Below are 23,801 nucleotides of genomic sequence, written 5' to 3' on the forward strand. Positions count from 1 at the left end.
TGTCTTCTGTTCACTGGAGATGTGTCAGTGCCCTCCTCACATGTGGCCACCCTCTCTGCCTCTTTTTGGACCCAGCTTCCCCAGTTGATTGTCTGATTGGACTGGTTTTTTGGATTGAGTTTTTTCCCAGTTCATTTTGAATGAGTGTGCATTGACTGTTTACAGGTCAGGTACCCTCCCAGGGGTAATCCGCGGTGATTCAGGGATTACAGGGCAGGAAAGAGTACTGCCTGGGGCCACCCCTTCAGCAGGGCCTGTGGGTGGAGCAGTTTCTCCAAGAAGCCTATTTTGGTGCCGTGAGTGTTCAGCAAATTACCTGACTCAGCTGAGCTTCAGTGTAGGTCTGCCTTATCTCAGGGCGTTCTTCAGGAGTTCCAGAGAATGATGTTTGGGAAACATGTGCACATAAAATACTAGCTTATAATGAAGCGAAATGAATGTGAGAAGTTATATAATTTTAGGGGAGAATTATATATTTATAATTAAGTTGTAGGGGAGAAATTAGGAATTTAGGAGCAAGTTGCTTAAAGTGCTTTGGGGATCCTCCCTGCCCCCCGACTCCTGAATGCCTTTCAAATGTTATTCTTATTCACATTATTCTCTGTTTGGCAGGGGATCCTGATACATAACTTCCAAAGTGATATTGAAGATGAATACATGCAAAAGTGAACACTCAGTCTCCAAAAACAAATTGCACAAATTCAGTTTGGAGGAGTATGCTTAAATAGGTATGTATGTGTTCAAGTCCTAGAAAAGGTTTGAGTTTTTGTTTTTAGTTGGCAAAAAAGAACACCATATTTATGAATAGTGTAGGTTGGTAGAAAAATATAAATGTGATATCAAGCTGAATTTTGAAACATCACCACAAGAATGCATAAAATTGTATTTCTCTCTTTTCTCTTTATACCTGGAAGGCTGGACTCAGTTCTAGATGCCAATTTTAAGAGGCACTAGGGTATGTTTAGAGGTGAGTGTGTGGAGGAGATGCATAGGGCCTGTGTGTGGAGGCTGTGTGAGGAGGCACACACCCTGTCTGCTGACTTCGGCGGTGTAAAAGGCTATGTATGGAAGGGGAATTGGACTCTTCTGTACTCAGTACATCTAAGTACTATATTAACATTCACTGGATGCTTTAATTCAATTGTATTCCTATTAGTGTTAATGATTTAACATATTATTTTCCTCTTTTAAGTCAAGCAAACTAATACTTGGAGCTATTTTTGTGCTTGTCCAAGGTCACATAGACAGAAGTTATAGAACTAGGACGTGACCACACTACTTTGGTGTTTAAATCCAATGGTGTTCTCTACTAACACCATTGCTACCTACCCAGTTTACAGGGAGACACATTTCAGTGCAAAGTAGGGACTAGCAGGGCTGTTCAAAGATGAACACTATTGTGAGAGAGGAATGGTTCCCCATCACTCAGAGTTCAAGCATATGCTGGACAGCTGCTTTGCAAGGATCTGGCTGTCCCTTCACTTCATAGATATATAAAGAAGGATATGTTTACCTTATTAACAAAATACTAAAAATGAATAGAGCCGAAGGAACTCCAGAGGTGAGGCCTAATGGATTTAAGTGATTAAGCTATGTCCAATCCGTTGTCATTGGAAAATACAGCACCCAAACACCAGCATTTATAGTCTAATGTGTTTCCTGTTGCAGTAGTTGTCCTTTATCTAATAACTGGGTCCTCACTGTTGTGGAACTAGTGGGTATGGAAAGAGGAAGGGCAGGGATGTTCGGTGAGTTACTATAATAGATTGTTTGCATGATCTTGCTTTATTAAAACAAGCAAAGAATGTGAGTGGTAGGAGGAGAAGGTTTAAAATGATAAACCGAGAATGCCATATGGTAAAGGAAAGAATACTGTGGAAGGCTAAGTAAGGAAGGCAGGGACTGTGGATTGCACTGTATTTCCCTCTTGTTGAGTAGATGCTCAACATGTATTTATTGGAATGAATAGTGACATCAGTACTTGAACAAATATTTAAAGAGAACCTTCCTAGTGCCGAGTATTGCGCTATGTCCAAGAGCCAAAAATGAACTAGACAAAAATCTCTACCCTTTTAAGGAATTCCCAGTCTAGTAAGAAAAGACCACCAATCAAAGCAGTAGGAAAAAAGAAAGCGCTAAGGATTATTGTAGAGAATAGATCGAAATTTCCATGAAAGCAGAAAGGAAAGAGTAATTCAGTGTAAGTGTGTTGGCTGAGGATGTGGTTGTGGAAAAAGGACAGGATGTCAGGGAAGATTCTAAGAGGAAAAGATGCACTATCTTTATTATCTTGAAGGACAGTAGACCTTCACCTGGTTAAATGAGGGATGCATTTCAGATGGAGGAAAGCATACAAAGGCACAGAAGCAGAGCCTGAACGTGTGAGGTAGTGGGAATTAAAGCTGGAGTTGAAAAGGTCTGGGGATCAGATCATAAATGACCTTGGATATCACGGTAATTGCTTGAACCTGATTATCCACGTGAAAAGCCTTTGAAAGACTTTAAAGCGGGAAGTTCTGTGTTTTTGAAGCATTCCTAGTAGTTGATAGGAACAGAAGCAGAAACAAAGTTAACAAGGCTTGACCTAAAGGGTGGCAAAGAGGCCAAAGTCATGGAGACAGATTATCAGTCACAGAAGTAAGAGGAAATATTAATCCATGGGACTTTCAATCAGAGAACTTCAGTAGAGAGATTTAGTTGCCTAGTTGTTGGAATGGTAATTTTTTTTTCAGTGGAATTAGGTGATACTGAAGTGAGTGGCACAGTGAGTAATAAGTAAGGCCTGAGACTGGGACCACATGGCTGCCTGGAGCTTGTATTAGCTGATGACTCTTTTGAACTGAATTCAGGAAATGACATAAAAACAATTTGCGCAAGAAAACTGGAAGAACAAGGACTCTGAAGTCATTACATTTGGAGGAAAATAACTAGGGGTGGTGAAGATGGGCAAGTAGCCATTATCAGAGGGTCATTTGTGGATAAATTCTGGACTGCCCAATGGAAAGCTCCCCAAAGAAAAACAAATATCCTGAATCCAGCCCTTTCTCACTACAACCCATTCCCCTCCAACTGCCTTATCCTTCAGCTACATCACACACCTCTGTGTGGGGGCCTGGCAGTGGGTACTTGGAGCTAAAGGAATCCCAACAAACCTAGGATGACAGTGTCAGAATTCTGAAAATCCTGGATACCATATACATATTTCCGTATGAGGGCAGAGACAACAAATGACTTGCGAGGCGTCAAGTGGCCGTGGGGGTGTCCTTCCTTAAGCCCAGGCTTCCCGACTCTAGGCCCAGTCCTCCTCCCACCACCCCACGGTGCCTGTGGGCTTGGGAGGCGGGAGCTCCGCGCCTGGTAAGGATCACCGGGTGGGCCTGGTGGCGTCGGAGGCCCCCTCCTCGCCCAGCCCCAGCCCCCGGCCCCCCGGCCCCCCGGCCCCCAGCCCCAGCGGGACTTCCAGCCCCGCCCCCTTCCCGTGCCGGGCGGGGTCGCCGCGCCGCCGCTACCCGGGCGCGCGCTGGGCAGCGCGGACTCGGGTCGGGCCGAGGGTTCCGGGAGGGCTCGCCAGGCCCCCCGCGCCGCAGCCCCTGGCCTGACGCACGGAGGGGCCGGGACGCAATCTGCCACGGGTGACCGGAGCCACCGCCGCCCAGGCCCGCTCCGCCCCCAGCCCGCCTTCCTCCCGCCTCGCCCTCCGCCTCCGCCCGCGCCTCACTCGCGTCCCCGCGTCCTTCCCACCGCCCCGGAGCCGCCGGCCCCCAGCGCCAGCCAGGTGAGTGTGGCCGCCGCGCGGCCCGGGCTGCCCGGGCGGGGAGGACCGCGCAGGCCCCGGGGCCAGGCGGGGAGCGCGGGCGGGTGGAGGCGGCGGTGGGCCCAGCTTTCTCACCCCCGCGCGGGCCGCGCGACTGCGGGAGGGGGGGCCCCCGCCCCGTCGCCCCCGCCGCCACCGCAGACAAAGCGCCCGAGGTGGGCGTCCCGCGGGCAGCCCTTGCCTCCGCGCCGCCTGCCGGGTGCGGCCGCGGCCCGCCGAGCCTGGGCGGCCCGCGTCTCGCCTCCCGGGCGCCCTTGTTCATTTCTGGGTGAAAGGGACCCGAAACGTGCAACAGGTACGGGCGTTAATCATTATTTTGCGGCGGGTCCGGTCCGCCCGGCGTGCGGGGACCAGATGTGGCGGCCGGCTCCGGGGCGAGTCCCCGCGTCCAGCGCCCGCGGCTGGCTCCTTTGTGTGGCCGGTGACCGGCCCTGGCCGGCGGGTGGGGGACGCCGGCCAGAGACCCCCGGGCTGCAGGAGCCTTCTGGACGGCTCCCTTGGGGCGTGGGGGCTTGGCTTACCCCGGTATGCGGGCCGGTAACATCCCTCCAGCCTTTGCAGGAGTCACAAAGGGAAGGGAGAGCGGGTTGGCAGGGGTATCTGGATGTGTATTTATTTTTATATCTGAGGTAGACTTGTATTGGAGAGGAACCGCAGTCTGGCAGGCTGAGGGTTTCTGTGGCATTTCACCCCGCGATGCACCATTTGGACATGGCAGCTGCTGCGACTCCCCGGTGGTTCTCCTCTTGGTGCTTTGACATCTTTTCTTAAACAGACATCACCTGAGAAGTTGGAAATGCTGTTGAGTGAGTAACTCGATGCAGCTGTTTGACAGGTCTTCCGTCTCTTCACGTTTTGTCTGTGCCAAGGAAACCCACCGTGTATGCTAGCATAGGTTGGCAAACCCTCAAATTAAGATCACCGCTCAAAAATACCCCCATGTTGGGAAATATTAATCCGTATGGTTTACTTTGGCTTGATGAACCTTATTTTCTTAGCTGTGAGAAACTTTTTTTTTTTAACCCCCAAAGAAAGAATACAAAATAAAGAACAATTTATCTTTGTTTACGTACCTTGGGTCGTGCTGTTACCTAGCTGGTTTCATTGGTATGCTATTTTAGTATAACAATACTAAATGGAAGGAAAATATCTTCCTTTTGCTTTGAGCAATAAAGTACTTCTTTGTTCTAGAACCAGGAAGCTTTTATACATAATACTTTGTGGGGCCAAAAGTTAGTGACTGTCTTTACCCCGTGACCAAATTCATGAAAAAATACTCAAAGGACTTAGAAAGCATTTCCCAGCTTTATAGATTGTTTTTATATTCCAAATTCCAGGATATCATTTTGTTGTATATTTATTCAAACAAGCTAGACTAAATTTAACCTTAAAAATTGGGCCTACTCTGTAAATTCCCCAGCATTAGGGAATGAATTGACTGCATTTAAAGAATTTACCAAGCATTTTGATCTCTGTGTATAATAGTTGGCAGGAGCTGGTGATGGTCTTAGAAATGTGACAGCAGAATGCAGAACATGGAAACAGGTAGATCCAGCTTGCGAAGTTCCATCTACTTGGGTTTTAGTTAATTGATGGGTATATCTGAAAACTAAATGTCCACTAATTTAAAAACAAAATGCTACATTTTGACCTATTTTTAAAAATGTACTCTATAAAGATTCCTTGACACTGTCTCTACTCCCTAAAAACAAATGATACTAATAAGGACTTTTCTTTTGAAGAAATAAACTAATACCAAATTAATCTGATCTGTAGAAAGTTTTTCTGACATAATTGGTAGTTTCACTTTACTAAAAATACCATTCATCTGTGTAACATCTAACTTCAAAGAGCTTTCATAGCTGTTACAAGCAACAGGAATAACGTCCTGAAAAAAGTAATGTCTTTACTATTAAAAAGTAGGAGAAACTTAAATTTCTACAATAGTTTTATTAAAATATAATTCATATACTGTAGAATTCACTCTTTTAACATGTACAATTCAGTGAAAGTGAAGTTGCTCAGTTGTGTCCAGCTCTTTGGAGCCTACCAGGCTCCTCTGTCCATGGGATTTTCCAGGCAGGAGTACTGGAGTGGAGTGGTTTTTGTTTATTACACAAGGTACTGCAGACATCATCACTAATTCAAGGAGCATTTTCCACATCCTAAAAGGAAACCCTCATACCATTAACTGCCACTCCCATTCTCCCTCATTGACACTTGGCAGGCACCAGTCTATTTTCTGTCTCTCTGGATTTGCTGATTTAGGACATTTCCTATAAACACAATCATACAATATGTGGCCTTTCGTGTCTGTCTTTCACTAAGTGTAGTGTTTCCAGAGTTCATGCATATTATGCATGTATTAAGATACTTCCTTTTTATGGCTGAATAATATTCCACTGTATGGATATGTCACGTTTTGTTTATCTGTTCATCACTGATGGAAATTTAGGTTGTTTCCACTTTTTGGCTATTATGAGGAATGCTGCTATGACGGTTCATTTTCAGGTTTTTTGTGGACTTAGTTTTCAGTGATCTTGATTATATACTTAGATGTGGAGTTGCTTGGTCCTAAGGTAACTCTAACTATTTGAGGAACTGCCAAATTATTTTCTGTAGTGACTGCATTTTACATTCCCATCATTAGAGTATGAGGGTTACACTTTCTCCAGCCTCGTTAAAGTTGTCTTTTTGATGATAGCCATTCCAGTGTGTGTGAGGTGGTATCTTACCACTGGTTTTCGTCTGCATTTCTGTAATGGCTAATGATGTTGAGCATCTTTAAGTTCTTATTGGCCATTTATATATCTTTTTTGGAAAAAAATGTTTGATTTACAATTTTTCAGTTTATGTTTTCACATGTGTTTTTCTCATATAGTCTTTGAAATAACCCAGTTAAATAGGTTTACTCCTATTTTGCTGCTAGGACACTGAGGTTTAAAGAGGTTAAATAATTTGTTCATTTTTTAACCTTATGGAGTTAATAAGAGTCAAGGTCTGAATGTAAACTCAGATCTTCTGACTCTGCTTCCTGCATTCTTTCCACTTTATGAGGCATACAGAAGTTAAATTGTGTTTGCAGCTTTGCTTGGTTAATCATCGACAGAGTAGGGGGAAAATAAATAAAAGAATGAAACCAAACAACAACAAAAAGCAGGTGTTGTGTCCACACTGCCTCATGTTCTCCAGATTTTGTTATGCTTTTTCAAATAAATTCTTTGATTTCTCCTATCCTAATAAGGTAGACATCATTTCCATATTTTCTTTGGGGAAACAAACCTAAAAACAGCTTCTTAGTGGCAGTGCTAATCCTAGAACTTGTTCACTGAGACATTGCACTTTCTGTTCCCCTGGAGCTTCCATGTTCTCTATTTTCCCACTAATTTATACCCTTTAACCATAGAGTAATTGAATAATTTCACAGTTTTCATAAACATTAAGTTATTTCTAGGTTACACTGAAATTAATTTTTATTTTTGAACAGGGCAGTTTGCCAGATTCACTTTGAAGTGTAGGATTACTAAGGTGTGTATTTCAGTTTTTATGTGTTACTTACTCTGAAATTCTTGTCTCTCTAGAGGGTACATAGAGGCCATGTGTTATTTATTTGTCTTTGCTTTCCCATTGTCTGCCATTGTGCCCAGATATGTAAGAAGGACTCTAATCTTTTTTGGGCGAATGAATACAAATATATTTTTTCCATTCCCCACCCCCCAAAAAAAAATCCAATAAAAGTCATTCTTAGAATAAAGGCAGTACAAATTCTAGACAAAGAATTTCTTATCCCTCACGTATGACCTGAAAAATAATAAATGATAATTAAAACTTGACTTAAAATAGCATTATCTGATGGAAGAAAGGAAATGTTCAATGCTGGGCTTAAAAAAATTTAAGGTATCTGGACGCCTTAAGGTAAGGTGTAATTACCTTACCTTACCTTAAGGATAATTTAAGGTATCAGGTATCTGGAGACTGGCACAAAAACCCTGTGTATGTGCTCCATGCCCACACTTAGGGTTATACCTTGAGTGTGTGTTAGATAAATGAATGCCCAATGAGTGAATAACTAGCTTTGACTGTGATAGCTAGAGGAGAGACATCAAATGGCTATCAGGTCCTGTTTTTCATTTGTATATTTTAATTGTCAAGTATGATACATGTTAATTATAAAAAATTCAAATAATATAGAGGAGTATATAGTAAAGGCCTTTCCTGGCGGCTCAGATGGTAAAGAATCCACTGCAGTGTGGGAGACCTGGGTTCAATTCCTGGATGGGGATGATCCCCTGGAGGTGATCTTGCCTGGAGAATCCTCATGGACAGAGGAGCCTGGCGAACTATAGTCAGTGCAAGCAGTCAGAGTCGGACATGACTGAGTATCTAAGCACATGTAGAGTAAAAGGCAAAAATGTCACTTCACGGTTTGTCCCCATCCCTTCCTTCCCCCCCCAAGACTGCTCCTGTCCCAGGTCACCTTGTTAGCAGTTTGGGGTTTATATTTCCAAATGTACATCTTTGCATTTATGTGTATATGTATGTGCAAACACACATTTACATAGCCAGCCATACTTAGTACATACATGTATATTCAATGGTTTTTCTTATACACAAGAGCTCATACTACACTTATTTGTTTTTCACTCAACCTGTTAAAGACTTTTGCATATGTGATCACAAAAGATAAACATAATATTTATGTTTCACTTTTAGTTTGCTTTTCTTGACTCGTTTGGTGTCAAGATTAAGTTAGTCTCTTGAGAATGAATTGGGAAACTTTTTTTTCCTCTGTGCTCTGGAGTATTTGAAACTGCCCTATAAACATTTATTGACAATCACCTAACAATCTTGCAGTGAGGGAAGAGAGCTCTAGGACAATCTTTCTGTGATTTTTTTCTGTTTTTATTGTTTTATCAGGTTTTGGCCCTTATTTTCTGTTCCATTTTTGGTTAAAGAAGTCCTCCCCCCAGCTCTGATGAGTAAATTGACAAAAGCAAAAGCAAATGATTACATGAATCAGCGCGTGCAGGAGCATGTGTGGTTTTTTTTAGAAGGATCCAAAGTAGAGTCCTGCTGTTAGTAATTGTATAACCTAATAAGCAAGTTACTTACCTTTTTAAAACTTGTTTCTTTATCTGTAAAATGGTGATAATTCCTGTATCACAGAAATCTGAAAAGTATTAAATGAGATGTGAGCTAATATGTGAAAAATCTCAGTGGTTGGATCCAATAAGAATGAAAAAATTTATAATACTAACTGTAGCATGCTATACAAATGTAAATTTGTCACTGTGGTTATTATAAATTGTTTTGGCCTAATACAGATATATTTAAGGAGAATAGATGGTGGTTCTAGAGACAATTTCCACTGACACATTGGAAGGATCTGTAAGAATTTCCAGGCCATTTAGAATTTAAATTTGGTAGACAGTTATTTCTCAACACTTGTATGCTTTTGAGGCAGGACAGTAGGAGAAAGTAGTAGACTAAATAGACCTGGATTAATTTTGTATTATCACATGTGACTTTGATAAATTAATTTCTTTCAGTAAAATTGGATGAATGTACCTACTTTGCAGGGTAGTCATGAAGAAAGAGGTTAAGATCGTGCTTAGCATCTAATAGATGTACAACTGGTTGGTTTTTTCTTTGCATGTAATGAGTGCCCAACAGTGATGAACATGAGGTGTTGGGTTCTGCTATTTTAAGACTGCTTGATGTAGCGGCAAGAACCTTGGTCCTTGAATTAGAGCCTTGGTCCCTAAATGTAGCCACTGACCTTGGACAAGGCGCCTGCTAAGCTTCTGTTTCCTTACCTATAAGAGAAGAACAAGAAAACTGACACTTATTGAGGATCTGTTTTACATACAGTTCACTAAAGTGAAAGTCGCTCCGTCGTGTCCGACTCTTTGCAACCCCATGGACTGTACAGTCCGTGGAATCCTCCAAGCCAGAATACTGGAGTGGGTAGCCTTTCGCTTTTCCAGGAGATTTTCCCAGCCCAGGGATCGAACCCAGGTCTCCCGCATTGCAGGCGGACTCTTTACCCTCTGAGCCACAAGGGCTTACAGTTTACTAAGTAGTTTACAAATCTTATTTAATCCTCCCAATAATCTTACAGAAATTATTGTCACTTCTCAAGCTTTATAGGTGAAGAAACAAAGGCACAGGAATTAGACTTTCTGAAGTCCACTTGGTGGACTCCCCAACCCTTAACCACCCCCCTCCCTCCTGTCCACGCTCTTTCACTCATTACAACTATTTCCTCCTGGGGTGGTAGGGTGTTCCCCTGCATACAGGGAATACCAAGTGAGGAGCATTCTGCAAACTGAAATACTAGATGTATTAAAGAGCTAGGCCAATGTAGGATGAAACTACTTATTTATTAATGATTTCCATTAATAAAATACAAACAGAATTGTTAATGTGTCCTAATGCCTCTGCTTAAGAATAGTAATTTAAGTTTTATAATACTTATGTTGCTCATAATCGCTTTACCTAAATAATTTATTAGGCTTCATTCATTTCCAATTTGACCAGGTAAAGAAGAGGGGGTAGGGAGTAGTTGTAAAGGAAAAGATAAGCTTTATTCCGCTGTTTGGTAGTGGTGTGTGTGTCTGTATTTATGTATGGAAGAATTGGGAAGTACAATTCCCTGGCAGTTTGGCATTTACAGAAACTACAGGTTCTTGGAAAGAAGTAGCGGAAATCTGCATTATAATTCATTGTCTGCTAGAGGACTTGCAGAGTCATTTAAAATATGAACCTGCCTTTCTCAGCTGGTTTGTAAAGAGCTATTGATTATATTCTTGAAAGATAGTAATGTCTTTCCTTTTATAGGAGTTGCCATTTTATTTGATAGATTCAGTGATATTGATTTGGCATTTCCGCAAGCCTTGTGCCAGGGATATGCAAAACAAAAATTGCTGTTAGAACATCACAAATAAATTGTGATTCAGTAATAGTATAGAAGGTTTAGAGATTATCTCTTGAGGCTTCAGATATCATTTTTATTCTGTTTGGTAGGAGTGGGAATTCCTATGTTTAGATTAGAGAATTTTGCAGAGTAGGCTTGAATTGCTCTTGGTGAATCTCACTGTTACTGAATGCTTGCTATTTTGCAGAATACAAAGCATTGTGGGCTGTGTAAGAGTTACGGAACATGGTTCTTGTCTTCAAAGAGTTTATATTTAGTCAGGGAGGCAATGAAGGAGGAAACCAAGTAAAAGGACACAGAGTTCTTAAAGCTTGTATCTGCTCCTTGTGAAATCAGTTTTGCTGCGGTGAACTTTGGTGAGACGTCATAGATTCTCCTAATGGATACTGTAAGAAACACCCCAACCCTTGAAAACTGATAGTTGTCTATCTTGTTCTTTCTCTGTATAGTGTTCTTTGCTTTGTAAAAATTACTGTTTGATCTTCGTACCAGGAATAGTTCCCCTTCTGAGTACTTCTCTGTTTATCTCCTGAACGGCGGACTGGATTTTCCCTTAGGTGTTGGCTGTTAGAAAGCCAGACCAGATTTCTAGCCTACCCCAGAGCAGGCTTATAGATTTTATGCTGTACATTTTTTCAGCTTTTTCCTTGGCATCATTTTTGGTATTTTCCTTATTCTTTTCTATTATCTTATATCTGTTAATTTTTTGTAGTTCATGTATTCCTGTAAGTTTCATTAATCCTTTCAGAACAAAGTAGCAGTAAATGTAAATAAATATATGTGAAATTCATGGAGGAACTTATCAAGGCAAACAAATCAATATGACAAATAGGTTTTATTTCACGGGCCTGCTGAGATTGATAATGAAGGCTGCTTGGAGCACTGCAGTAAGAAGTATCAATAGCTGGAGCCTGTTTTGTAAATAAGTGCATTTGTATCATTTCTTTTTAGATTCCTCACATCAGCGATATTTCTCTTTCTCTGACTTCACTGAGTATCACAATCTCTAGGTCATCAGTGTTGCTGCAGGTGGCATTATTTCATTGTTTTTAACGGCTGAGTAATAAACCATGGTATATGTGTACCACATACTCTATCGTCATCTGCTGATGGTCATTTAGGTTGATTCCATGTCCTGATTACTGTCACCAGTGCTGCAGTGAACACTGGGGTGCATGTATCCTTTCAGACAATGTTTTTCTTTGGCTATATGCCTAGGGATTGCAGAACTATATGGTAGCTCTAGTTTTAGTTTTTTTTTTTTTTTTTTTTTAAAGAATCTCCATACTGTTCTCCATAGTGGCTGTACCAATTTACATTCCCACCAACAGTGTGGGAGGGTTGCCTTATCTCTACATGCTCTCCAGCATTTATTATTTGCAGATTTTTGATGATGGTCATCCTGAAGGTGTGAGATGATAACTCCTTGTAGTTCTGATTTGCGTTTCTTTAATAATTAGATTTGGGAATTCCTAGGTGGCGCAGTGCTAAAGAATCCGTCTGTCAATGCAGGAGACGCAAGAGGTGCTGGCTTGTTTCCTGAGTCTGGAAGATCCCCTGTACCCCCACTCCAGTATTCTTGCCTGGGAAATTCCATAGGCGGAGGAGCCTGGAAGGCTGGAGTCTGACACGACTGAGCAACTGAGCACTCAGTACTCAGAGAACCAACTTAGTGGCTGCGAGGTGGGGGAGGGGAAGATGAGGAGTCTGGGACTGACTTGCTCAGATTGCTATGTTTAAAAACAGATAATCAACTATACGTACTGTACAGCATAGAAACTGCTGAAATATTACATAACAACTTAAATGGGAAAATAATTTGAAAAAAAAAATAGTTACAAGTGTAACTGAATCAGTTTTCTGTATACCCAACACTAACATGACATTGTTAATCAACGATACTCCAGTATAAAGTTAGTGAGTAAGCCCCGAACAAACAAAACACATTTGCAAACGCAACAAAAAATTTTAAATACTTAGAATATGAAGTACGTTCATGATCTTACAATCAAAATTTTAAAAGAGAGGTAGTTGGGGGCAGCGTGAATTTAGTGGGAAAGGCTACTGTGGTCGCAGAGCAGTGTTGTCCGCGGTGTAGGGGTGGTGATGGCGTGAGCGCCCGTGTTTGCATCTCTGCTACAAAGTGTACGGGATACTGAGTAGCTCACTAGGTGGCTGGCTTTGAAGTTCATAGCTCAGTTTTGCTGGGAGGGATGCGAAATTGGGGAAGAAGCTGATTTGTTGGGGTTGGTTTGGTTAGAATAAAATGTTTGCACTGCATAAAGGAGAAACGAGGCTGGTGGGGAAAGTGAGGTCGGTGATGTGTGGGAAGCTTTAACTGATAGATGGATGAGATTAGATTTTTAAAAAATCTTGTAAAATTCTGATTATCCCCCTATGTTATTTCCAGGGCTTTGCCTGAGTTCAGGTCCATGTCATACTTGTAATTTTAAGTTAATTGAAAAAAAAAAGTTAATTGAGTAGGTAATTCACTCGTTTCAAAATTTAAAAAGTGTAAGAGAACACAGTAAAAAGTCTTTTATTTAAAAAAAAAAAAAAGTCTTTTATTTCTGTTCCTCAGCTACTGAGTTCTCTCTACAGAGTCAACCATTGTTATTAGATTCTTATGTATCCTTCCAGAAATATTTTTTGTATGTATGTATGCTTTCCCAACTGTTTTACACAAATGATATTTCTGTACCTATGCATATACTGCTTCTTCCATACTAGACACTATTCTTTACCTTAATCTTTCACTTCTTAGAGGGTTTTTTTTTTTCATAGCAGTGCACAAAGAGCTTTCTTCCTTCTTTAAAAATTTTTTTTATTTTTATCGTTTTGGCCCCACTCAGCGTGCGGGATCTTGGTTGCCTGCCCGGGGGTGGGATTTGTGCCCTCTGCTGTGGATGTGCAGAGTCTTAACCACTAGACTGCGGGGGAAGGCCGTCCTTCCTTTTCTGTTTTAGATAAACTTTTTACTTTGGAATAATTTTAGATTTACAGAAAAATTGCAAAAAAAGTTTCCATATACACCTCACCCAGTTTCATTTCCCTTTAATGTTGTCATCTTACTGTGGGACACCGTCAGAACTAAGAAACTGATGGTTTGTTACTGTTAACAGAGTTTTTTAGATAGCACCAGTTTTTCCGTTCTTTTTCTGTTCCATGAGCCCAGCCAGAATACTATAATCCCATTTAGTTGTCATCTCTCCTTAGTCTCCTCTGACAGTTTTTCAAGGCTTTTTATGACGTTGGCAGTTTTTGGGAGTACTGGTGTATAGACTGTCTCTCAACATGGGTTTGTCTGATGTTTTCCTCATTAGCATGCGGCTGTGGGCTTTTGGAAGTACTGCGGAGTTGAGTTGTCTTAGTCATATCTCCATGAGGGAGTGCTGCATGATGTTTACAAGACATCATGGGTGGTGTTTACCTTAGATCCTTTGGTTATGGTAGTGTTCGCCAGGTCTCTGCACTGTACAGTTGCTGTTTTTCCCCTTCCGTACTTTATTTTTATAGGTGACTTACTAAGTTTCGCCTACCCTCAAAGTGGGAGGGGAAATTAAAGGAGCTTTAAAAAAAAAAAAAAGTAATATTCCTTTAGATGTGTTGGGAGAGTGTGTAATTTCCTCGGAACTGTCTTGCTGCAACAAATATTTGAAATGGCAGACCAGTGTTACAGCAACGTTAGAGCTCAGTTTTATTCAGTAAATAAAGGATAGCATATAATATACCCTTGAGGTGTGAGGGCAGGCCGACCCCAAAGGAGATGCCCTAACTCATTTTGGCTCCCTCTTTTTTTTGCGTTTTGTCTCCTCCCCCCCCCACCCCAGCCTGTCCTGTGCAAATTAGGGCTAGCCAGGAAGGGGGTGTGTGTGTGTTTCAACTGAGGTTTCTCACTCAGATCTACAGATTTTTCCTTTGTTCCCTTTTCTGGGCTTTTCCCTTTGTCTTTTAGCCAATGCCGTTTGGGACTCCTTTTTCTTACTCTTTTTCCCTAACTGCCTAACAGATGGATGTATCCTATAGTCAGCTATTCTCCTTGTTGATGTTTTAGGTTGGCCAAAAAGTATTTTTGGGTTTTCCCATAACATCTTATGGGACAATGAGAACAAACTGATTGCCCAACCGAGTATTCAGATGCTTTAGTATATCGTGATAGTTAAAAGATGGTGACTGCAGCCATGAAATTAGAAGACGCTTATCCTGGGAAGGAAAGTTAGGACCAACCTAGATAGCATATTAAAAACCAGAGACATTACTTTGCCAACAAAGGTCCGTCTGGTAAGGCTATGGTTTTTCCAGTGGTCATGTATGGATGTGAGAGTTGGACTGTGAAGAAAGCTGAGCGCCGAAAAATTGATGCTTTTGAACTGTGGTGTTGGAGAAGACTCTTGAGAGTCCCTTGGACTGCAAGGAGATCCAACCAGTCCATCCTAAAGGAGATCAATCCTGGGTGTTCATTGGAAGGACTGATGCTGAAGCTGAAACTACAATACTTTGGCCACCTGATGAGAAGAGCTGACTCATTTGAAAAGACCCTGATGCTGGGAGGGATTGGGGGCAGGAGGAGAAGGGGACGACAGAGGATGAGATGGTTGGATGGCATCACCGACTCAATGGACTTGAGTTTGGGTAGACTCCGGCAGTTTGTGATGGACAGGGAGGCCTGGTGTGCTGCGATTCATGGGGTCGCAAAGAGTCCGACAGGACTGAGTGACTGGACTGAACTGATCTGAATAGTTAAAAGAGAACAGGCTCTGGAGCTACACTGCCTAGGGTCAAGCCTTGGCTCACACTAGCTATGCGGTCTTGGGCAGCTTTTATTTGGCTTCTTAGTTTTTCCATCTGTACAGTATGAATGTTAATAGCACCTGCCTCAGGATTGTTCAGAAGATTAAATGAGGGTATGTGTTAAGTGCTTGGAACAGTGTTTGGTACTGTACTAAGTGCTAGATAATTTTTTGCTTTCATCATTATTAATTTTTTTTGTCCTTATATTAATACTGCAGTGAGTAACTTGTTATTTCAATGCATTGGTGGGACAGGCAAGTATACTATAAGATGCATTCCTAGAAATGAGTATTCCTATTTGCAATTTTGATAGATATTGCCAAATTTCTCTCCATAGAGGTTGTACCATTCTGCACATCCACCCAGAATATATGAAAACATCTGTTTCTATCTCCCTTTTACCAAATTATTTGGTCTTTGCCAGTCCATTTACATCACATGTTATGAACTCATTTGACCATCTTTTTGTTGTGAAACAACTTGTGCTCCATTGACTAGGAAGTGATAAAAGCTGTTTGGAGGAAATAATTATAGTAACTAGAAAAGGAATAGTTTGGCCCTGGGAAAGACTGGAGGAAGTACTGCTGTTGAAAGATGGACAGTCTGTGAAGTAGAATACCAAATTGCTGGCCTGTCTTCTGGTGTGACAGCATGGTGTCTTGGTAATTGTTGTTGAAGGAATCACCATCTGATGTTTGTAGCCAGTAATGAATGAAGGTGCACGGGTGGAAGTTGGAAGGAAAGACTGTAGTTGCACTAAAATAAAATTGAAAGTTAATCTGACATGTTGTTTTATGATATGCTGCTTATTGTGTAATGATCAGGCAGAAATTAAAAGCAGGTCACACATATAATTGTAACTAACGTCATGTTTTAGAGGCTTTTCTTTCTCAGTCTTTCAGTGTGTTGTCATTGCTTGTTGGTAGTTTTTTCCTAGTATCATGTATTGTGTACTCTTGTTGTTGTTATTAAAATGCTTCCCCTTCCCCCTCAACTGCCGTGTAAAAAACAAAAGTGCTAAATCTTACTTTACATGAGCTGGATGTGCTGTGCTGTGCTTAGTCACTCAGTTGTGTCCGATTCTTTGCAACCCCATGGGGTGTAGCCTGCCAGGCTCCTCTGGCCACGGGATTGTCCAGGCAGGAATACTGGATTGGGTTGCCAAGCCCTCCTCCAGGGGATCTTCCCAACCCAGGGATCGAACCCAGGTCTCCCGCGTTGCAGGCGGATTCTTTACCCTCTGAGCCACCAGGGAAGCCCTTACATGAGCCGGATAGGGGATGGTGGTGCCGTGATGGTCCTTTGCTGTTTTCCTTAGTTTAAGTTTCCTGTTTTGGAGTTCATCAGCCCAGCCTACCCACTCCAGATTAGTAATTTCTTTACCTCTTATGCCCTGGAGGCTGCTAGAACTCTGGGGTGTGAGAGCAGCTTGCTGGGAGGTGGAGGGCAGGAGAAAATGACCACCATTCTGAAAGAAAGAAGGGATATTAAACCAGAAGGGTGCAGTGGACACCTTGAAAATGGAATCTGAATCCTTGGAATTTGAGATTCTTGGACTCTGAATAATTAAGGTTAATAGAGTGAGCAGGGTGAAGGAGAGCTCAAGTGACCTGTTAACTCTTTTGACCCGGTTCCCCCAGGCATGGTATCAGCCTTGGTACCATGATATCAGTCATGAAGACTCAAGCAGTCTTCTAGTGGCCTCTGCAAAATAAAAGCTCTTCGGCCCTCAGTCAGACCAGGTCAACCGAAAGGTGAACCTTCCTCCTGGCTGCCTTAAACTACAAACAAGGCTCTTGAAAGCCTGAGTTCAGTGCTTGCTTAAGTCCTTCACCGTCTTGGGGCAGCTGGAAGAGGATGGCCTCTGGAAGGAAGGATACCCTGGGAACGTAGAGAACTTAGAAGGCAGGGGGAAAGAACACTGAGAGGCAGCTGTGAAGACAGACATGGATTTTTACAAGTTTCACTGGTCCTGGATTATCTTGACTCAAAGACAAATACTAGCTGTTACAAATATTTTCTCCTTCTAGGCCAAGCGCCCAGCAGACAGGCATCTTAAGTTGTGGTGAGATGGAAAGTATTACTACTACTAAGAATTTGTATCCGGTTAACCTCCAGAATCCCTAAAAACTCCATGATTAGGATGGGGAGTGATGCTTTAGGGCATCTGAATTAAGCAGATGACAACACTTCCACAGTTTAATTCTGTCTTAAACGTACAGTTTTTGTTAAAATCCCATTTGAGTTAACCTTGTTTTGTACCTTGTGATGATACTTAAATCTATCAGTTACTTATACCTTAAGTGTGAAACATTTAAGCAGATGATGATTGCTTATCTCATTAATACTTGACTGAGATCAGATAGAAAATAAGAGTGTTGGTAGGAGAGGTAATTTTATAATTTACATCTTTTGTGCAGGATCTTGCCGGACATTGCAGTTGTTATCTTTGGGTGACATTTAACAGCTGAGTGTAGCTTGATGAAGTCAAGCACAGTGCTGGAGCCAGCCTAAGTCTGAATTAGCACAGAGCCTGGCACTCTTTAATCATTCCACATATGGTAACTAATATCTCCCCATCCAACCCATTTGATTGTTGTTGTCTAATTTATTTTAGAGCAGAGCATTCAGATACCAGAAAGTGGAAAAAGGTTCAGTGAAGTTTCTTACCCATCTGTAGCAAGACGTAAAGAGTTCCCTTTTGTAGCCATACCTACTACTTCCTTCCCACCTACCCCCTTACTCCTTAACACCCGGCAACCATTAATCCTGTCTCCATTTCTATAATTTTATCATTTCAAGAGTGTTGTATAAATGGAATCTACCAGTATGTAACCTTTTGGGATTGACTTTTTTTTTCATTCAGCATAATTTTGTGGATAGTCATTTGCATTATTCCATATTTAAATAGTTTGTTTTTAATTGCTGAGTAGTAGTCCATAATATGGATGTACCACAGTTTGTTTAAACATTCACCCGTTGAAGAACATCTAGGTTGTTTCCTAGTGTTGGTTGCTCTGGCTAAAGCTGCTGTAAACATCTGTGGATAGGTTTTTTTTTGTGAACACAAGTCTTCATTTTTCTGAGAAAAATGTAATTGCTGGGTTGCTTACTTTTTAAAATAAATTTCCAGAATGTTTTCCAGAGTGGTGGTGCTATTTTACGTTCCCAGTAGAATGCTGAGCATTATGGGCTGAATTTTGTGCCCCCCTCAATTCATAGGTTGAAGGGCTAACTCCCAAACACATCACAAGGTGACTGTATTTGGAGGTACGCCTTTAAAGAGGTGATTAAGAGGTCTTTAGAGAAGGTCCTAGTCCAGTTTGACTGATGTCCTTATAAGAAAGAGAAATTTTGGTTTTGGACTTCGAGCCTCCAAACTATGAGAAAACAAATTTCTATTCTTTTATTATGGCCCAAGCAGACTAATACAGTGAGTGATCTAGGTTTTTTTTTTTACAGCCTTGTCAGCATTTGTTTTTTGAATTTTAATTGTTCTACAGTGATGCTTCACTGTGGTTTTAATTTGCATTTTCCTAATGGCCCACGATCCTGACAGTTTTACATGTACTAACTCATCATCTGTAGGTCCTTTTTGATGAAATGTCTGTTCATGTTTTTTGTTCAGTTTCTGTTTGGATTGTCTGTTGTTGCTGTCATTTTACTGTTGAATTTCAAGCATTCTTTCATATATTTTATACACAAGTCCTTTGTCAGATATGTGGTTTTGGCATGAAATCTAGCCTACCTCTAGATCTTGAAAATTGATTCCTAAAGTTTTAGAAAACTTTTGGAAGAGAAAAGTTTTACAATTTTCTATTTATGTAAGTCCATGATCCATTTTTTGTTGATTTTTGTATAAGGTGTGATCAAGGTACTTTTACCTATGCATACTCAGTTGTTCCAGCATCATTTGTGGGAAAGGCAGTCTTCATTGAATTGTTTTTGAACCTTTGTCAACAACCAGTTGAGCATATTTGTATTGTATTTCTAGGTTCTGTGTTCTGTTCATTGAGCTATGTGTTTATCCCTCTGCCAAGATCGCAGAATGGTTGCCATAGGTGTATAATAAGTCTTGAAATCTGGTAGATTGATTCTTCCTGTTTTATTCTTTCTAAAATTATTTTAGCTATTCTAAATTTGTTTGCCTTTCTATATAAATTTTAGAATAATCTCTGTATCTACAAAGAATCTTAATGGGAAGGATTTTGTTAGAAAGTGTGAAACTCAGTATCAATTGACTTCCCCCATGGCTCAGCTGGTAAAGAATCCGCCTGCTAATGCAGAAGACACAAAAGAGGCTGGTTTGATTCCTGGGTCGGGAAGATCCCCTGGAGAAGGAAATGGCAACCACTCCAGTATTCTTGTCTGGAAAGTTCCATGGACAGAGGAGCCTGGCAGGCTATAGTCCATGAGGTCACAAAGAGTTGGACATGACTGAGCATGCACAGGCACAGTATCAATTTGGGGAGATTTGATATCTTTATTGGGCTTCCCTTGTGGCTCAGCTGGTAAAGAATCTGCCTGCAATACAGTTTGATCCCTGGGTTGGGAAGATCCCCTGGAGAAGGGAAAGGATAAAGGGATATCTTTATTATATTGAGTTGTCCAGTCCATGAACAGTGCTAAGTTTCTCCATGTTTTATAGATCTTCTTTGATTTCTTTCATCAGTATTCAGCATGGAAATATTATATGTGATTTTTTATATTTATACCTAAGTATTCCATTTTGGGGGGTGATTATAAATGGTGGTGTTTTTCAGTGTTCACATGTTATTGCTAGTATATAGAATATAGTTGGGTTTTGTGTGTTAATCTTGTACCCCACAACCTTGCTGGATTCATTTATTAGTTCTAGGAATTTTCAGTAGATTCCTTGGAATTTCCTACATAGATATCATGTGCAGAGGCGGCAGTCTTTTTTCCTTTTTGATCTGTATCTTGTCTTGCACTGATTAGAGCTTTTAGTGCAATATTGAATAAGATTGGTGAGAGTAGGAATATTTGCCTTCTTCCTTATCTTAGGGAAGAACTTATTCATTCTTTCTCCATAAGTATGTTAGCTGTAAGTTTTTTTTGTATAAGCTCTTTATCAGGTTGAGTGTGTTCCACTCTTTTCATAGTTTTTAAAGAGTTTTATCTTGTATTGGTATTGAAGTTTTCCAGTTGTGTTTCTTGCAACAGTTGGTATGATTATGTGATATGTTCATGGTATTCCCTTATTCTTCTTTTTGTTCTCTACAGTCTATAGTGATATCCCTGATTCACTCCTGATACTGGTAATTTGTGTTTTTTCTTTTTTTGCTCATTTTTACTGTTTTTTTTTTTTTAAGATTTTTGCTCTTCTTTTGAGATGTGGGAGCTTAGATTGTTGATCTGAGATTTTTCCTCTTCTAATTTATGCATTTAATAGTTTTCCCTTCACTTCGTTAGTGGTGGTCTGCACTTTTGATACATTGTATTTTTGTTTTCATTTAGTTCAGTGTATTTTTTTTTTTTATTTCCCTTGAGACTTCCTATTGACCCCATGGTTTATTTAGAAATGTGTAATTTCCAAGTGGTCAAGAGTTTTCCTTTTATCTGTTATTTCTAGTTTGATGTCTGTTGTGATCAGAGAAGATACTAGGTTGTTAAAAAAAGTAATTGCAGTTTCGACCTGTGAATTTTAAATCCTTTTAATTAGGCACAAGCACATCTTTATTAATCGAAGTAGGAGCCATTATAATCAACACATTTTTGCCAATGAGAAATAAGTTTGTTTATTCTTATAGCATAAAAATATGTGCTTCAGGATTCGACAAACTCTTGGAAAGTATTTTCTGCCTCCTGCTGGCTGTGGAAACATTTTTCCTGCAAAAGTTGTTGAGATGCTTGAAGAAGCGGTAGTCGGTTGGCCAGAGGTCAGGTTAATATGGCGAATGATGCAAAACTTCCTAGCTAAATTTGTTCAAATTTTGAAGCATTGGTTGTGTGATGTGCTGTTGGACGTTCTTGTTGAGAAGAATTGGGTGCATTCTCTTGACCAATATTGGCTGCAGGTGTTGCAGTTTTTGGTGCCTCTCATCGGTTTGCTGAGCATACTTCTCAGATGTAGTGGTTTTGCTGGGATTGAGAAAGCTGTAGTGGATCAGAGTGGCACCAGACCACCAAACAGTAACCATGATCTCTTTTTGGTGCAAGTTAGGCTTCAGGAAGTGCTTTGGAACTTCTTGGTCCAGCCACCGAGCTTATTGTCCATGATTGTTGTATAAAATCCACTTTTCATCTCAGGTCACAATCTGATCGAGAAATGGTTCATTATTACATAGAATAAGATAAGACAACTCTTCAAAACAATTTTTTTTGATTTGCAGTCAGCTCATTAGGCACCAAATTTTCAAGCCTTCTCGCTTTTCCAGTCTGCTTCACATGCTGAACGTTGGTAGAACGGTCAGTGTTGAGTTCTTTGGCGGCTTCTCATGTAGTTGTAAGAGGACTAGCTTTGATGGTCCTCTCGGTTGTTGTCAACTTCCTAAGGCTGACCACCGTGCTCCTTACCTTCAGGCCTCTCGCCGTCTTTGTAAAACTTCTTGAACCAACACTGCACTATATGTTCGTTAGCAATTCCTGGACCAGATGTGTTATCGATGTTGTAAGTTGTCTCTGCTGCTTTACAACCCATTTTGAACTTGAATAAGAAAATTGCTCGAATTTGCTTTTTGTTAGCATCGTTTCCCTAGTCTAAAATAAATATAAAATAGACATCAAGTAGTAAGTCATTAGCAAAAAAGCATAAAGCGAGAAATGCACATTAAAATGATGTATGACATAACCACATTTATTTAAGAATGTATTCGAATCAAACAGCAAAATTCAACAATGCCAAATTGCAGTTACTTTTGCACCAACCTAATACTGTGTGTGATTTCAGTTACTTTTTAATTTGTTGGGATGTGTTCTATGACCCAGGATCTACATTAATACGGTTTATCTTAGTACATATTCCCTGAGGTTTTGGAAAGAAATACGTATTCTGTTGTTTGGTGGAGTGTTCTGTACATGTTACTGAGTCCTGTTGGTTGATAGTGCTGTTGAGTTCTGTAGCCTTGCAGATTTCTCTCTAGTTCTACCAGTTGTTGAGAGAAGGATGTTAGTCTCCAACTAAGATGGTAGAGATATCTGTCTTTTCAGTTCTTTCAGTTTTTCCTTCACATATTTTTTAATTCTGTCATTTGGTACATTAAGGATTGCTGTGTCTTCTTGATAGATTGACTCTTTTGTCATTGAATAACATGCTTGTCCTTCTCTGATAATTTTCTTTGCTCCAGAGTCTACTTTGTCTGATGCTAATATTAGCAATTCCTGTTTTCCTTTGATTACTGTTTATATGATTTATCTTTTTCAATCCTTTTACTTTCAGTCTGCCTTTATAGTTATATTTGAAGTGAGTTTCCTATAGACATACATAGTTCCTTGTAGACATTATATAGTTGGATCATATTTTTAAATTCACTTTGCTAAAATGTCTTAATATATTTAGGCTTTTATTTTTAATGTAGCTTTAGATTTGTTAGGACTTACATGTGCCATTTTATTTTTTGTTTTCTCTTTATCTCCATATTTTTCCTTTCTCTGTTTTATTCTCTTTCTGTGGGTTACTTGGCCATATTTTAGAATTCCATTTTGATTTATCTGTTGTGTTTTGGATTTATCTCTTTATATATTGGATGTTTGGTGTTTGTTGTAGGTATTATATATGCATAACTTATTACATTCTGCTGTTGTCATTTTACCAGTGAAGTATTAAACCCTTACATTCCTTTGCATCCCTGTACACTCTCCCTTTTATTATATACTTAAAGTGTTTACTGTATGTTTATTTAGAACAACATCAGACAATTATAACTTTTCTTTCAACCATCAAGCGTAATTAGGAAACCCAAGAGGATAAGGAAAGCCTATTGTATCTACCCACATATACATATACGTGTGTGTGTGTTTGCCCTGCTGCATGGCATGTGGGATCTCACTGACTAGGGATCAAACCTTTGCCTCCTGCATGGAAGCGTAGAGTCTTAACAACTGGACTGCCAGGGACGTCCACTACCATATTTTTGCTTACTGTTTTCCCTTTCCTAATATTTGGAAGTTCCTTCTTTTATTATTTTCTTCTCTTCAGGGAACTTACTGTAGTTATTATTTTAGGGTTCATTTGTGGGGGATGATTGGCTTAGTTTTTTCATATCAAAAGGTGTTGATTTCTTCCTCATGACTAAAGAA

General features: G+C 40.5%; 1 protein-coding gene across 4 annotated transcripts in view; it reads left to right on the plus strand.

Moving 5' to 3' along the window:
• Nucleotides 1-630: 630 nt before the first annotated feature.
• Nucleotides 631-23,801, plus strand: part of SESTD1 (SEC14 and spectrin domain containing 1) — a 135,986-nt gene continuing 112,815 nt past the window's right edge. Inside the window, exon 1 of one of the 4 annotated variants that reach the window (XM_043894299.1) lies at nucleotides 631-728. The gene's annotated coding sequence lies outside the window, so the exon portion shown is untranslated. Of the gene's footprint in view, nucleotides 729-3,474; nucleotides 3,776-3,976; nucleotides 4,110-4,475; nucleotides 4,621-23,801 lie in introns of those variants that run through there. The other 3 variants (XM_043894297.1, XM_043894300.1, XM_043894301.1) reach the window with 3 other exon arrangements.

Source organism: Cervus elaphus, chromosome 33, assembly GCF_910594005.1.
Source record: "Cervus elaphus chromosome 33, mCerEla1.1, whole genome shotgun sequence".
NCBI lineage: Eukaryota > Metazoa > Chordata > Mammalia > Artiodactyla > Cervidae > Cervus > Cervus elaphus.